Source organism: Protopterus annectens, chromosome 3.part0, assembly GCF_019279795.1.
Source record: "Protopterus annectens isolate FY-2018-M chromosome 3.part0, PAN1.0, whole genome shotgun sequence".
Taxonomy (NCBI): Eukaryota; Metazoa; Chordata; order Ceratodontiformes; family Protopteridae; genus Protopterus; species Protopterus annectens.
Window position 1 is genome coordinate 553530674 of NC_056731.1, and position 14618 is coordinate 553545291.

Below are 14618 nucleotides of genomic sequence, written 5' to 3' on the forward strand. Positions count from 1 at the left end.
CTTGACTGCAATTTTGTAGTAAGCTGTTGAGATGTAAGCATGCATGTCAGTATAGTCTGTCTGTTAAGCAGTTTGTTTATATTTTGTAATGCTGCTAGCCATCCTGATGTGTTTTCATGTCATAAAGCATATAAACGAACTACCCTGCCTGTTTGTCATCTATAGTAGAGAGAGAGAGAGAGAGAAAGAGATGAGTGACATGGTGTCAGAAGAGGCATGGCTTAAATGACTTGTTGCCAGAAAGAGCTCCAGTTTCTCCAATTTGAAATCGAGAGGTGTCTAGTTAGTGTTGGAGGAATATACAGGAGCGGATCACCCAACTGCACATATAATTCACAAAACAGGTCAGAAAAGAATTTCAGATGTTAAAACTTGCTCAAATAATTTCTTATTCTCAAAATATAAAACAAAGCATACAGAATGCTCTAAATGATATTTAAATAGAAATATCTGATACTGATAGAAATATTCGAATTACTACAGAAAATGTTTGAAATAAAGTCTGAATTGCATAAAACAAAATAAATGGAAATGACCTCATTTTTCGCTCAGCACATATTTTGTTGCATAAATTAAAGATATCCAAGTTATCAGAAGCAAGTGTTTGCAGTTTGTGCAGTATTACAATATAGTTATTTTGCAAAATGAAGCCATTTCAGAGCATATTTCGCAAAGTACAATGTTTCAAAGAATTTATTGTGTATTTGAATATTACTACAAACTACTGCTGAGAGAACTTATTCGTATGTAATTACAGTGGCCATATTTTCAGTGTGTTTGTGCATACATTATTGACATAGCAGATGGATTTTGAAAACCAGGTCTACTTGTGTTTGATACTAATATTGCAGAGAACTGGAGAGCGTTGGAGCAAGAATACGATATTTTCATACAGGCTGCATTTTCTGATAAAGATGACCATACAAAGGCATTCATTCTGCTTAATTTAGCTGAGTCAAGAGTCCATTGAATGGGAGTGTTCATTGGTGTATGCACCTGCTGTCTTTGTAGGGGAGGAGGAAAACCATCATATTGTTGTACCAGCTGAGTCATGGGAGGACCCTGAGTGCTTAAAACATAAATTTAGAGAAATGTATAACCCCCAGACGAACATTACAATGGAAAGGCACTTATTTTACACAAGGGATCAAAAGCCTGAAGAAGCTTTTGCAGCATATATAACTGATTTGAGAAACAAGGCTAAAAATGTACAGATTTGGTTATTTAAGGGATGTGTTGATAAAGGACAGACTTGTGTGTGTGGTATTAAAGATGATGCTTTGAGAAAGATTTTGCTTTGTGACAGTGATTTAACTTTGAATAAGGCCATTGAGATTTGCCAGATATACGAGTTCACAAAAAAGCACACATATATGCTTAAAAATGAGAAAGGCATGCTTTCAGTAACTTCTAAAGCTCACATTGATAGCATGCAGCAAGTGGTTAAAAGAAACAGGCCCAAGCACATGACAGCAACTCTAGCCCTTGCAACAGTCACTGGTAAACCCCAGGACTTTCTAGCAAGTTCCATAGTTCGCACAATCTCAGTGAAGCATAAGAGTGAGTCAGCAAACTAAAGCATGGGATCCAACCCAATTTCATTACCAGCTGTCGTAATTGTGGTGGTAGTCATGAATCTAAAAGGGAAAGTGCTTAGCTTTTGGTCAACAGTGCCACCAATGCAATAAATGGAATAATTTCAAAAGGTTTTATAAATCAAAAGGCACATATTATTTTATTAAAAGGAAACATTTCAAGAAACGAGTTGATCAATTACAAAGCCGTGACCCTACCTTTTATGTTGATGGTGTGTAAGTACATAATGAAACAGTCAGTGCAGTAGATTTATTGGCCAAGAGTGAAGTATTTTGTACTGTTCGGATAAATAGCAGACCCATAGAGCTCAAAGTGCAATGTTATGTCAGCAGAAATATTTGCTAAAGTATATGATGGTGAAAGGCTTGATTTGGCAAAGTGTGCGAAGCTTGTTGCTTATGGTGGTGAAGAAATTCATACCGAAGGCTTAGTAATGCTTTCATGTTACTCTGCTGAGAGGAGATATGACTTGTTGTTTTATGTGGTCAATAGGTATGTCCAGTCATTATTAGGGCTCAGAGACAGTTTGAAAATGGGACTGCTTTCATTTAATAAGGAAGTCCACCATGTTAGCTTAAAAGACCACTATTCTAATTTTGCCCAGTCTATTTTTTTCTACCTATGCTGATCTTTTTGAATACAAACTAGGCAAGCTTCCAGTTGTGTATTCCATGAAGTCTGACCCAGATGTCAGTCCATTTATCAGGACAGCCCAAAAAGTTCCAGTAGCTGTGCAGAGCAGAGTCAAAGTCGAGCTAGGTAAAGTGGTGCAACAAGGTATGATTTCTCCAGTTGATGAACCTACTGAATGGTTATCCTCCATGTTGGTAGCTCATAAGAAAAGCTCAGATGACATCAGAATATGTATTGATCCATGGAATTTGAACAAGGCACTGAAAAGACCTCATCATCCAATGCATACAGTCAAAGAGGTCTCTGCTCTTATGCCGAATGCCACTGTTTTTTCTGTCCTAGATGCAGAGTTCATTTTGGCAAATTTTGCTTGACAAGAAATTCTCATTGCTAACCAATTTCAGTACTCCATTTGCAAGGTACAAATTTCTGAGAATGCCATTTGGGATAAATTCTGCAAGTGAAGTCTTTCAGCGTGCAATGGAGCAATTTTTTTGTGGATATCTTTGTGCTATTGTAGTAGATGGCATACTAGTAGTAGGTAATGGTGAAGCTGAGCATGGCTGAAACCTCGGAAAAGTTCTGGAAAGGGCACGTCAAGTGAATTTTAAGCTGAATCCTCAGAAATGCAAATTCAGGCTATGAGAAGTCACTTATATTAATCATTTAGTTACCAGTTCAGGTGCACAACCAGACCCTTCTAAGCAAACAGTCATTCTTGAAATGCCAGCTCCAGACAATGTTCAAGTTCTAAAACGTTTTCTTGACATGGTTAACTACCAAGGCGAGTTTATTCCAGACCTCAGTTAAATAACAGCACCATTCAGAGAGCTGACACGTAAAGATGTATCCTGGTCATTGTTAGAACAACACCAGAGAGCATTTGATGTCCTGAAACAGAGAACTGCCAGCCCACCAACTCTTACCATGATGTCCACAAGCCCAGTTACTCTTTCTTGTGATGCTTCAGAATTGGTGTAGGTGCAGTAACTCTACAAGAGGGTCAACCTGTTGCCTTTGCATCCAGAACCCTTACCCAAACTGAATTACAGTATGCTCAGATAGTGAAAGAGCTCTTGGTAATTGTGTTTGCATGTTCAAAGTTCCATGATTATGTTTATGGTAGACCTGTCCAGAACAAAACACATCACCAACTTCTAATCACTATTTTGAGAAAACCTCTGCATACAGCTCCAGCCAAATTGCAACGCTTGATGATGAGATTACAAAAGTATCATTTCAATCTCGTCTACAAGAAATGCAAACGTCTTTATCTTGCTGATACGTTATCTAGATTGCCCAGAAATACCACTGAACAGCATGAGAATGAGAACCTTGATTATAAAGTTATGGAAGTGAGAAATATTTCTTCCACACGTCACACAGCCACAGATTCAGTTTTACAGAAGTTCAACCACTTTATCAAACAAGAATGACCATCAAAGCAATCTAGTTTACCTCAAGAAGTGCATCCTTATTTTCCAAACCGAGATGAGATTTTGATTGATAGTGGTATAGTCATGAAAGTTCTGAATGTTAGTCTTCCAAAGTCTTTGCAACAAGAGTACATTACTATCTTCTAGTGTGGTCACCCAGGAGCACACACTACCAAAAGAAGGGTGAGAGGACTAGTAATTTGGTCTTCTATGTCACAAGATATTGGGAGAGTACTATCATCTTGTTCTGTGTGTAATAGTACTAAGTCGCATCAACAGAAAGAACCACTAAAGCTAAACCAGATTCCTGAACTACCTTGGTCAACAGTAGCCACCGACATGTTTGAGTGGAATGGTCAACATTACTTGATGTTAATAGACTCTTATTCTAATTGGTTTGAGATTGACCTGCTTCCTAATTTAGCATTCAGTACTGTCATTACTAAGATGAAATGTAATTTTGCAGTCTATGGAAGTTTGCACAAAGTTATTTCTGACAGTAGCACATAATTTACAAGTCAACAGCTCAAAAGATTTGCCGAAGAGTGGGACTTTACTCGTGTCACGAGTAGCCCAGAATATCTGCAGTCAAATGATTTGGCAGAACATGCAGTTCAAAGTGCAAAACGGTTACTAGAGAAGTCAAAACAAGACAAAAGTGATATTTTCCTGAATCTTTTGAATCTCAGAAGTATTCCTAATGATAAACATCTTTGTTCACCTGCTTAAAGACTTCTATCAAGCCAAACCAGAACTACATTACCAGTAGGTAGTGAATTGTTGGTTCCATGCATCAAAAACAACAGGTCATTAAAAGCCAACCTGTTGAAGCGTTTAGCCCAGAAGTCCTATTATAAGACCAGAAAACTGCTCAATCTGTTATGAGAGGGGAGAAGTAGTAAGGATGTAAATGTCCAAAGGTTATGATCAGATTAGAGTCGTGAAGAATATTTGCTCAGAACCGAGATCGTAGATTGTGGAATCACAAGGAGTAGACTTTAGGCGGAATATGAAACATTTGATGCTGGTGTCCTAGTGTTTACCTCAGCACATAGCCTGAATCTCAAAATGAGCTTTCCAGTGTTCCAGTTCCAGAAGTTCAAGAGAATAATCATGATGTTCTTCGTGTTTCACTGTTGCAGTCATCACATTTGGATTATCCCTGCCATGGTATCCCTCAGTCGGCCTGAATACCAGAGGCTTAGTATTTCTGCGTCGGTTGCTGTTGCTTCAGGACTGACGTCAGGTCATCAGTAGTATAAAGTAAGGCAGCCAATGCCATTACATCAGTCTTTCTTGCTGAGGAGCCCAAAGCAGAAGCAGTTTGCATGAGTACCAGTCGGCAACTATCTGAGTTTCGTTTTCCGAATTGAAGTTGAAGTCTTCTAAGGCTAAGTACCCTGTTGGGGATTATTTTTTCTTGCTCTAACTGATGTCAGAAGAAGGTAACACTTGTCTTACCTGTGGAAAGTAAAGACCACACAGAGACTTTCATTCTTACTGCGTCACTTGCTTAGGCCCAGACCACGACGTCCCCCGCTGTTGCTTTTGTGCTTTGTTCAACGCCAGAACTATACGTCATTGGGCCCTTATTGTAGCTAGATATTTTCACTCTCAGTCTTCTATTTCCAATATGGCTTTGGTAAGCCATCCGACATCAAATCTTCAAAAAAAACGTAAGGATAAAGACAGAGACAGACCGCACAGATCCAAACCTTCCGATGACACTTACGTTAAGCTAGTAGTCAGTTCTCCGGTCCTCGGTGAGGTGCTTTCACAGCCCCTGATGCCCACTTCTGTGGATTTGCAGGCTTCTACTGAGACCGTTTTGGAGTCTGGTATGCCGGAAAACACTTCATCGACTAAGGATCCTGAGGTTGTCTCTACCTTGGATGGGTCCGGAGCCGCTGAGCAGGCACTGGCTTCCAAGGAAGTACTTTGCACTACCAATTCTCAACACAAACCAACGACTTCTTTTGAGTCTTCTGTTCTTTCGAAAACTACCGAGTTTCTAAGGGCTAGGGTATGAACCACACCCAAGAAACTGACAACCCCATCTCAGGCACCAGCTTCCTTCCTCAGTCTCAAATGCTTAAAATGGCAGAAGTCCTTATTATGTGGATCAGGGGAAGCCAAGCTACCCCTTCCAAAAGAAAAAGAGATTTGTCCCCAGTAGTCTTATCCGAACAAGAGTCCGATAACTCCGATGCCTCTGAATATGAGGGCATGCAACCCCTCACTGCTTATGAGGATTCTGATGCAGAGAAGTCCATTCCTTCAGCCTCTCCACCTGAGGATTTTTCCTTTGGGGAAACCCTTCATACTTTAAGGAAGCATTTCCAACAGGAATGTCAGGACTACCCTCAGTCTAAAAAGAGACTCTGGGAATTTTTAGATCTTCCAAAGCACAGACCCCTGGCCATTCCTCCTGTCCTGGATGTTGTGGATGATGTTTTCATGGAATCTAGTTTAACTTCCGACACCCTCCCTCCCGCTCCCAGGAAACCTGAACGGTATTACATAGTCCCTGACTCTCACAAATTTCTTTTCAAAAATCCTACTGCTGACCCTGAGGTTATCTCCCAAGGGCCTAAAGGAATTGAAACAACTTCTGCTAAGAATCCCAACCCCTCAGATAGGGATTCCCGAGCATTAGACAGATGGGGTAAAAATGTATAAACCTCTGCTACTCTTGCAATTAGAGCACTAAATTGTCAATTCCATATGCTAAAATTCCAGCAGCATACCATGGAACTCCTGAAACAAAAAATGTCAATTTTTCCTGCTTGTGCAGAAAATAGTTGCAGGACTTAATGCATTCTGCAAGTCAAGTAACTAAGCACACCTTACACTGTGGTTTTGATGCTCTAGAAGCATCTTGCAGGGCAGCAGTCACTGGTTCTGTCCTTAGAAGGCATGCTTGGCTTAAGGAACAGCCCTTGCCAGACCATGTCAAATCTAAACTATTGTATGCACCCTTGCACAAAGATAATCTATTTGGCACCAAGGCAGAAGAGGTCTTAAAAAAGATGGAAGAAAAAGCTAAATCTATGCAGACAGTTAAGGATTTCCTGCAGGTCTAGTCACGCAGATTGAGTAGGCATTGCCCCTCTAAACACTGGTACTTTCCTGCCCCCTCCAGGTCAGTTCAGCCCAGACCCCCCCAGACAACAGTCACAGGGAATGCAGAGATCAAAGCAATGGAGTACCTCCACTTCTAAACCAGGGAGTGCAAAGCCACCCGTTCATGGTAAGAACTCACAATGACTCTCCACTTCCACCCCCTCACTCTGCCCACCTGCACTTGCCCCTCGGAGGAAAACTCTCCTTCCACGCAAGCACCTGGGCCACCATTACCAACGACCGCTGGGTCGTCAACAAAGAGCCCCAGGGATACAAATTTTCATTCCACAGTCTACCAACCCCAAAAGAGTTCCCAGATCTACCTCCAAACCAGTGGGCAAAGGCCAGAAAGCAAGTCCTTTCCCTGCTCTCCTTGAGGGCAATAGAACATGTTCCTGCAGAACACATAGGCCAAGGTTTCTACTCCTGGCTCTTCCTGGTACCCAGAAAAGAGGGCACCTGGTGCCCCATTCTCTATTTATCCATTCTAAACACCTTCCTGGTGATACCAAAATTCAGAATGCTCACCCTTCAGCAACTACTACCTCTGCTCTCCAGGGATGCCTGGCTAGCCACCCTAGACCTAAAAGAGGCCTACCTACACATCCCAATCAAGGAATCATGCAGCAAATATCTACGTTTCAGGGCAGGATCTCTGCACTTTCAGTTTTCTGTGCTTCCTTTTGGCTTATCTACTACTCCCAGAGTTTTCACAAAATGCCTGGCTCCCGCCATTGCTTTTTGCAGGCAAAGAAATATTCAAATGTACCCATACTTAGACGACTGCCTAATTCAGGCAGACAGGAAAAGCTGCTCAAGCACCTGGCCTTTGTAAAGGACTACTGACCTCCCTAGGGTACACTGTCAGTGAAAAGAAATCCAAACTAGTACCCACCCCAAAAATTATATTCCTGGGAGCAAGCCTGGACACAGCATCCCAGATGCCATTCCTTACACCAGAAAAGCAAACATACCTGACACCCTATTTCTCTCAACTAGCCACCAGACCCCAGTTATCCACAAGGAAAATCCTGCAACCTCTGGGATTCATGGCATCTTGCATTCTACTCATTCCATATGCCAGACTGCATATGAGGAAACTTCAGTGGTACCTAAAAAGCCTTTGGTGTCAACACTGTCAAGACCCGGAAACTCTTATACCAGTGATACCTTGTGTAAGGAAAGATTTCCTTTGGTGGGCAGCAGCATGCTACCACAACAAGGGACTACCCTTCTTACCACCCCATGCCACCCAGACCCTCACCACAGATGCATCAGACTATGCCTCGGGTGCACACCTGAACGGCAGGTGCATACATGGCCAATGGAGCCCACATCAAATACATCTGCACATCAGCCAAAAAGAGATGTTAGCTGTCCAGCACGCATTGACAACTTTCAGACCCTTCTCTCCCCAGAGGCTCTCCTGATCAACAAGCAGGGAGGGACTCACTCCTACCCTCTGTGCAGACTCGCCATGACCATTTGGCACACAGCCTCAGCCATGCAACTACACCTGTTAGCACAGTTCCTGCCAGGCTCTCTAAACTCTCTGGCAGACAACTTAAGCAGAAATCTTGTGGACCCACATGAGTGGTAGCTAAACCAAAGAACTTTCACCCTTATAACTCAGAAATGCGGCACCCCGAAGGTAGATCTCTTTGCTTCCCACTCCAAACATCAGCTCAGCAAGTTCTGCACCAGGGAGCCTCACCACAGGACCTGGAAAATGGATGCTCTATCTTTTAAGTAGTGCAACCTCTCAGTCTGTGCATTTCCCCCAGTACCTCTTATTACCAAGGTACTGCTCAAAATAAAGGAGGAAAAACCAAGGGCAGTCCTGATTGCCCCAGACTGGCCATGCCAGCACGGGCATCCACTGCTGCGCAGCCTGTCCCCTCTGTTACCATGGCATCTCCCTCGGATCCCAACACTCCTGACACAGAGAGAAGGGGAATTCATGCATCCCCAATTGCAGACCCTTAATTTGGCAGCCTGGCTTATTCCCTGACCACTGTACAAGCTGCCAATCTCAGTAAACGGGTTCTAGATGTTTTAAGTGAGACCAGATGCCCTAGCACTAGAAAGTCTTATGATGACAAATGGAAAATGTTCTGCACCTGGATCCAGGCTAAGGGAGCCGATATGGCACAGCCCTCCCTACCTTTCATCCTGGATTACCTAGCTGACCTACTACACAGTGGTCTATCCTTTTCCTCTATTAAAATTCATGCCTGTGCTGTCTCTGCTCATTTCAGCTCTGAGCAACCTCTTTTCTCACACCCTCTCATCAAACAGTTCCTCAGAGGGGCTAGCAACTTGAGGCCACCCAGAAGAGCACCTATCCCAGCTTGGGACCTAAACTTTGTGTTAGAGAAACTCACCCTGCCCCCCCTTTGAACCAGCAGCTTCAGCAGAGTTAAAGTTTCTCTCATGGAAGACAGCCTTGTTTCTGGCCATCACTTCAGCAAGAAGTGTATCCGAGCTACAAGCACTAATGGCTGTAGAGCCCTTCATCATTTTCCATGCTAACAGGGTCTCCCTCAGGACTAACCCCATCCTTCATGCCACAAGTGGTGTCCAGTGTGGCTGTCAACCAATCCATTCATTTGCCCACCTTTTTCTCTAACCCACAAAACAAGGGGGAAAGAATACTGCACTCTCCAGATGTGTACATACAGCTCAGATTCTATCTAGACAGGACTAAATCATTCAGAAAGACTGATCAGTTAGTCAGCTTTGCTGCAGGAGCAGAGGGCAAAGCCATATCCAAAGAAACCATTTCCAAATGGATAGCACACTGCATCCATTTCTGCTACAAGCAACACAGAAAACCTCACCATAAGGGGGTCAGCACTCACTCTACCAAAGCAACCTCCACCTCTACAGCTTTCCTCAGAGGAGTCCCCACCAGGGACATCCTGGAGGCTGCAACATGGACATCTGTTCATACCTTCACCAAGCATTACCTACTGCCTATCTTCTCCAAATCCAGGGCATGCTTTGTCACTGCAGTCTTGCAGGGCATCCTAGCCAAACCCCAGTCTTCTTGACTGCCTCCACCCTTTTCCTCAGCTTTGGGAATCAACCCAAATGTAATGATTGCAACAGTGACGCACGAAGAACATAGTACAGTTGTGTACACTTACCATAAATGTAGATGTTAGAGTGTATTCACTCTTGCAGTCCTGGCTTCCCTCCCTCCATCCCCCTTTCTCTCTCTCTCTCTTATTACATGGAACTTTTTGGTATTTACTTTGTACTGGTGGGGTTCTTCCACCATATCCTTGCTCCCACTTGGGGGCTCCTGACAAGGCAAGAAAAACTGATGTAATGGTGTCGGCTGCCTTACTTTGTACTACTGACGACCTGACATCAGTCCTGAAGTGACAGTAACCGATGCAGAAATACTTAGCCTCTGGTATTTGGACCGACTGAGGGCTAACCTGGCAGGGATAACCCAATTGTGATGACTGCAACAATGAATACGCTCAAACATCTACATTTATGTTAAGTGTACACAACTGTACTTTATTGTAATGAATCCCGAAGTTCCTGATATGAGTTGTTCAGCCAAGACTGTCCCTTTTGCTAAACCCAGTCCTGAATGTTATGATACTAGATCCGGTCTAATCTCCAGACCATGTTATAGAAACACAGCAGCTTGGACATGAACATTGTATTTGTTTCCAATGTCTGTAATAATGCATGTCTAACTGCAATGTCATTTTCATTTAAGGGCAATCTTTTTAAGAGGGAGGATGTAGATCAATGTGTGTGTGTGCATATATCTTTAAGAAGCCATCTTGTGGCTTGCACAAGTGTATAAATACTGAGCACGTGCGAGCCTGACTGCCATTATGTAGTAAGCTGTTGAGATGTAAGCAAGTATGTCTGTGTAGTCGGTCTGTTAATCAGTTTATTTATATTTTGTAATCTTGCTATCCATCTTAATGTGTTTTCATGTAGTAAAGCATATAAACTAACTACCCCACCTGTTTGTCATCTATAGTTGAGAGAGACTAGTGACAGTTATTAAATTTGGATCTAAAATAGGTGCAGGCATTTAAGTTTCTGATGGAGGAGAAGGGTGGAGTCTCAGTACTGGGAAGTTATGGTTATGGATGCAGAGTTTGGTAAAAGATAGATCTGAAGAGATTGAGCATATCTGATTGAAAGCAGAGGTTGTAAGTTATTGCTGTTACACTGAATCTCCCAACTAAAAATGAGAATGAATTTATCTTCAGCAGTTTGAACAAGAAGGAAGGAAGAATCACGTCTTGTTCTATGTTGGACTGTGATAGCACATTTGCCTTATTTAGAATAGGGCACTGATGGTCAGGAACAGATGCATGGATGATGAAGTGACAAGTTTTGTTTGTGTGTGTTTTTCTTCAAGCTGATGCAATGGCAATAAACCTACAATCCTAATTGTACTAACGAAATTCCTTTTCCAGTGGTCTCTGTAGCAGCTGACAATAGAAAATGTGATGTTTTACAAGCCCAGAGCAGAAGAAGCCTCTGAATCCTAGATCTACTCTTTTGAATGTGATTAACACTTTTCTGTAACCATAAGGCTAGATACTTGAAGCAGTTGCAAGAGACTTCTGATTGTGATCTAGTTTGTGCTATTCTGAGGTTAATAGAGCTAATTATTGAGAGGTACCAAAGTAAAATGTTTATTTTGGAGAGTTTGAATAGAGCTTCCCAGTGTTCAGCTAGTTGTTGGGCTGCTCTGCCTTTTGTCGAATGAAGCTGCATGGGAAACCAACTTGAAGAGTGCAACTCAGTGAAGCTAACTTCTGATTTTTTTTTCTTTCTACAGGATCACTGCCAGTGTGGTTTCTAAGCGTGTACCAGCAGTGACTCTTTTTCCTCTTGTTTTGAGAAATGTGTGTTTATTTTACTGTGCAATTGGAATATGTAAGTTCGGAAGGGGCTATTTTTCTAGGCTTTCATTCAGAGTTGGAAGGACAAAGATTAGTCTGAGTACAGTGGGAAGTCAAGTTTGGCAGTTTTTAAGCGTTGGTTTTATAATTGATTGTAAATATGTTTAAAAGGGCAGGTAGTAAACTCAGCAGACTTTGACAAGCCATGGGTGTTGATTGTCTGCTATGGATAGTCCATTTTGGGGGGATTTTATAGAGGAGAGAGTCAGTTTCTTTGGCTTTTACCAACTTAAAGAAGAGCTTCAGTGTGTGTGCTCTGGTGGAGCTCAGACTGGGGATGGGGTGGTGGCACAGGCAGGGGAGGAAAAAGAAGGTGACAACATTTTCTCCCTATTTAGGACAAGGCTTCATCTCTGAGTTGTAATACAGCATTCAGTTTTGTCATGTCCAGACACATTCTTTTTGGCAATGAATTTCCACACAAGCTTGAGCACCTCTGCTGTCGCATAATCCCCTGCTTTAAGGATACTCCAGGTCTTGTTGCCACCATTGTTGCTTTGATGCCTCCAAAATGAGGTTGAGCATTCGTGGGAGTTTCTGTCTTTGATTTGCATAGGTGCCTTTTATATATTTCTTCTCAGGAAAGCTTTATTAAGCTGTCTGCTGCTCTTCAGCACTGTTTTTGTACCATCGATATTGTTCTTTCTCACTCCCTAACTTTTTCCCTTTCTTCCCTCCCCATTCCATGCTTAAAAAATATTTTTTTGCTTTTGTGCTTTAAAACTTTTTTTTTAACAGTATTTTAGTATCATCTCTGTTAGCCTGGTGTTTTAGTGATCATTGAGGTTATTGTTGTGGTTCTTACATTGGTTGTTGTTTCCAAGCCTAGCTATGGAAAAGGAAACACAGCCAGTGTTTAAAAAAAAATGCAAACAGCGTGTCCACAAAATCAGTCTACAGAAACTGCATGACAAATGTGTTGTCTGTTTCATTGTGGGCCATTTAGACAATGAATGCAGTATTTGTAAAAATTTTAGTTCTCGCATGTTTCTGAATAGGGGAAAACAAACTTGCGCTAAAGAGGCTACTGCATTCAAAGTTAGCACCAGTGGAAGAGGTGACTTCAGAGGCGAAAGACAAAAATTCTTCTAAGGGGAGTGAAACAAAGCTGAGGAGTCCAAAGTCTCCATATTAGAGAAAATGTCTCTTGTTAAAGCCCCTAGGTTCTCTACTTCCCCATCTTGGCAAGGAACACTTCTGTGGTGACTACTGCCAGGTTTACTTCTCCTCCTCAGCAGAAGATTTCAGGCAATAGCAACTCAGCTCCAAGAAGAAGAGCTGGAAATTTCTCCTCAGAAAAAAAGAAGCTTTCAGGATTCCTTACCTCTAGACCGGGTTCGTCTTCCAACGTCATATCCTACAGCCCCTCAAAAGCTCTACTGCCTTAGACTGCACAAGTATGATGTTGACCTTTGAGAAGGCCCAGCGTTAGTGCAGTGTCATCTTAGCCACATCTGTTTCTAAGATGGATCAAAACGACTCACTTCCCTCTTTTTCTTCTGTTCCTCCTTAAGTGAGCCCTACCTCACCCCCCCCCCCCATTTTGGAGACAGCAGTGTTGTAATCCACTCTTACCTGTAACCTTTCCATCAGTGTTGGATAATATTCATTCATCCTTGTTGCTGCCTTTGGAATTGATGGTTACTTTGATGTTGGGTCCACCAATTCTGGGAGGCTTTGCATTGACGACTTGGTACCATTTCCAACCTCTGTGTTGTCAGGAGCAATGTCAGTGTTGAGGGTGCTGAAATCTTGTGAGATTTCTTTGTCCCCGAACAGGTTACTGCTGGCAGTGGACTGTGGTATTGCGTTGGTGATGTCTGCACCAAAGCACTCTGTGTTGGGTGCTTTTGGTTCAGATGCCTCCACTGAATAATCAGTGCAGTGGTGACCACTTACTAGTCCTTTCCAAGGTTTAAGCACAGGGCCTGTTGATTCTAATCTGAAATACCTTTGATGTTGGGAACTTCAGCTGCTCATCATATATGTTCCCTATGAACAGAGGACTTCATAATTCCATGTTGCAGAGATCTGGAACACTTGCCTCATTGGAGAGTTCTTCCAAGAAGAGGTGGTGTAAGAGGCGACACCTTGACTCCCCATCAGAGACCATCTCACCAGATACAGGTCTCATTGAAGGAGAGGCTTCACCCAGATTCCCTGTAGAGGACACCACCTTTGTCAAGATTGTAGAGATGATGAGACAGAGGGGGATTGTGGCCTGTTGACCTCACTTCCCTAGATGAAGTGATCTTGCAGGAGGCTAAGTCCTCTCCTCAAGTGGCCTAGTTTGTGCTGAGCCCATATCCCATAATCTGGATAGGGTGCTGCAGACACCCAAAGATAGAATGCACTTGACTAAAGGACTTTTTGTGGATTCTGTAGTGGTGTCCACTTCCACCATGAAGGACACCCAGAACTTGCACAGGCTATCCATCCTCCAGAAAAGGAGTCTAGGATGGTGGATAGACTTGGAAAGTGTATTCGTACATTAAGTATGTTCTGAAACAGGGCACTGAATTGCATGGGGCATATGACCAGGTTTCAGATGGATCTGGGTGAGAAAATTGTGGGTACTCTGAAAAATCTGCCTGCGGGTGATCTGAAGAATCAACTTGAGACTTGTATAACTACAGTAACTTCCATATTTTCATTCACCATGTATCTTAATTTACAATGCTACAGATGGTGCAGCTTGAGCAGCAGGACCTGTCCTATCAATGAGGACACAGGTCTGGCTTCATCTAACTAACTTTGTGAATTACTTTAAGCTGGCATCATTCAAAGCTTCCTTTGATGGTTCCTCCTTGCTTAGGCAAAATGTGAAACAGAAACTGCTGCAGTGTCAGCAAGAGGTCAAAATGCTCACAGCTCAGAGAGT

At 42.6% G+C, this 14618-nt stretch overlaps 1 protein-coding gene across 5 annotated transcripts in view; it reads left to right on the forward strand.

Moving 5' to 3' along the window:
• The window catches only part of LOC122796474 (tRNA selenocysteine 1-associated protein 1-like), a 632772-nt gene that overhangs the window by 246533 nt on the left and 371621 nt on the right, over window positions 1-14618 (forward strand). The window lies entirely within an intron of this gene.